The sequence below is a fragment of the Brachionichthys hirsutus genome, unplaced genomic scaffold (assembly GCF_040956055.1).
Source record: "Brachionichthys hirsutus isolate HB-005 unplaced genomic scaffold, CSIRO-AGI_Bhir_v1 contig_445, whole genome shotgun sequence".
NCBI classification, from domain to species: domain Eukaryota; kingdom Metazoa; phylum Chordata; class Actinopteri; order Lophiiformes; family Brachionichthyidae; genus Brachionichthys; species Brachionichthys hirsutus.
Window position 1 is genome coordinate 72,522 of NW_027180348.1, and position 2,479 is coordinate 75,000.

The 2,479-nt window shown below is 60.0% G+C and overlaps 1 pseudogene; it reads left to right on the forward strand.

Annotated features, from left to right (window-relative positions):
• Positions 1 to 214: 214 nt before the first annotated feature.
• LOC137913866 (BLOC-2 complex member HPS3-like) overlaps positions 215 to 2,479 on the forward strand; it is a 6,326-nt pseudogene continuing 4,061 nt past the window's right edge.

Here is a 2,479-nt window from a genome sequence, read left to right on the forward strand (position 1 = left end):
TAATAATAATAATAATAACACTGCGGGTTTTAGTGATTCTGTAAAAGTTTAACTGACATTAAGGGAAGTTCATTCAAATCAATAATCGATTATCTGTAAGGGCAGCGTTGTTCTTCCTGCTCAGTGAACACTTTTCATGTCATTTGGGAAAACCCAAATATGTTAATGACGTCATCGACTGATGACGTCATCAGCCCTGCTGGGTGAAGCTGAAGGGTCCTGCCTGAACATGGTGCACGTGTACAACTGCCACCCGTTCTCCTCACAGCACATCGTGCAGGTGAGTGGAAGGTTCTGATTCAGACCATGCCCCCCCCCCCCCCCCATCGAGTCTTACCCCCCCCCCCCTGCGGTTCAGGTGGAGCAGGAGCCTGGGCTCGTCTGCTGTGGAGGCGGGGCGCTGTTCGTCGTGGCAACCGGAGGATGCAAGGTCATCTTATTCTGAAACGTAGTGTTGCCGCGGCGACCCTGTTGTGACGCGATGTGTCGGACTCTCGAAGGTGGAGGCCTACGACCTGGAGCAGGGGAGCTGCCCGCTCATCTGCCGCTTCGCCACCATGGGCGCCGTGGCGAGCATTCAGCACAGCAAGATGGGTCAGAATGAGCACAAATCGCATCAACACAGGTCATCACCTGGGTAACGCCCCCCCCCCCCCCCCCCCCCATCCAGGAGATTACCTCGTCACCATCGAGGAGAAGAACAGCGCCACCTACCTGAGGGTTTACACTAACTGGCGCCACCAGGTACGCTTTCTCCCGTTTACGTGACGTCATCTGGGATCGCTTAGACATGTCTGCCTGGCTTTCTGTTCAGGCAGAGGAGCGGGCCCGGGTCGGGGTGCGCTTGTTAGGCCACCTGCTGCGGGGCGGGTCCATGCGGGGCGGAGCCCAGATGGAGATCATCGAGATCCCTCTGTCGGAGCGCCCCGTCGCCGTGGCGTGCTGCGCCGTCACGGGAGACCTTCTGGTCGGGTGTGGCAACACCCTGGTTCTGTTTACTCTGAGGAGACAGAACCAGAACAGCCTGGTAAGGACCCAGGGCTCCGACCAGAACCAGCACAGCCTGGTAAGGACCCAGAGCGCCGACCAGAACCAGCACAGCCTGGTAAGGACCCAGAGCGCCGACCAGAACCAGCACAGCCTGGTAAGGACCCAGGGCTCCGACCAGAACCAGCACAGCCTGGTAAGGACCCAGAGCGCCGACCAGAACCAGCACAGCCTGGTAAGGACCCAGAGCTCCGACCAGAACCAGCACAGCCTGGTGAGGACCCAGGGCGCCGACCCGCGGCCTCAGCTTGAAACGACCAAATGTTTCTTTCTCCTAAACCCAGCAGATCCTCCAGGGCGCCGGGCCCGGCGCTCATCAGAACCCCGGTCCGAGTCAGACCGTCTCCATCCTGGATTTCGAACGCTCGGTTATCCTGCATCTGTCAGAGCTCACGCCGAAGCAGGTACTTCCTATTTGCTGTCTGACGGCTGAAATTGAAAGCCCGTCGTCATCCCTCTGCGTCCTCCGCCCACCAGGTGGCGCTGTGTGACAGCTACGTGGCCATGCAGACGGAGCTGGAGGTGCTGGTTCTGAAACTCGAGGCGTCATCCGAGCCCGAAGTCCAGGAAGAATCGCCCGACACAAATCAAGGTTGGTCTCAAACCACCTTCGTCGGATCCCGGTTTCTATTGGACGCTGCGACAGTTTCACCTCCTGTGTGTGTGTGTGTGCGTGCGTGTGCGTGTGCGTGTGTGCGTGCGTGTGCGTGTGTGTGTGCGTGCGTGTGCGTGCGCGGCGCATCATGTAGACGACCAGCCTGATTTCCTGGTCCTCCCGCGGCACCAGGAGTTGCTCGGGGATCGAGCTAAAGACTGCGGCGTCCACGTGAGCGTTGAGAGGACCGGGCTGGAGGACGGGGGACGGTCCTCGGTGTCTTACGTCCTCTTTAGGTGCGTCCACGCCAGCGAGACGTCCTCCTCCTCGTGGCGAGCCTCCTTTTCTCAGCCCAGCTGTTTTCTCTTCCGTCCTGCAGGAGTTTGATCCCGGACTCGTCCCCGGGCGGCGTTGCCGAGGAGATTCTGCTCCAGTCCCTTCAGCTTCGTCCGCTCTTCACCCGTCAGTAGCGGCGCTAATGCTAACGCTAACCTTTGATGCCTCTAATGTCTTCTCCAGCTTCGCTGTTTGCAGGACGTTACGATCCTTACTGCTGACTAGCGGCGTTGCACGTGAACGATTGAACCGACGCGGCGGCTGCTTGTCTCCCCCCCCCCCCCCCCCCAGGACATCAGTCGGCACCCCCGGACGGCCCGGCCTGCGTCTTCTGCTTCTTCTCCCTGCCCTCCTCCGGTTATCTGTACAGCCTGAAGGGTTGTGTCGAGCGCCTGTCGGTCTATCAGTACCCAGAGCGGGTGCTGGCGGCGGCGTTGACCGACCAGCTTCTGCACGTCATCACCAGGTAGGCGCGCGTTCTGTCCTCCGTCCAGCAGGGGG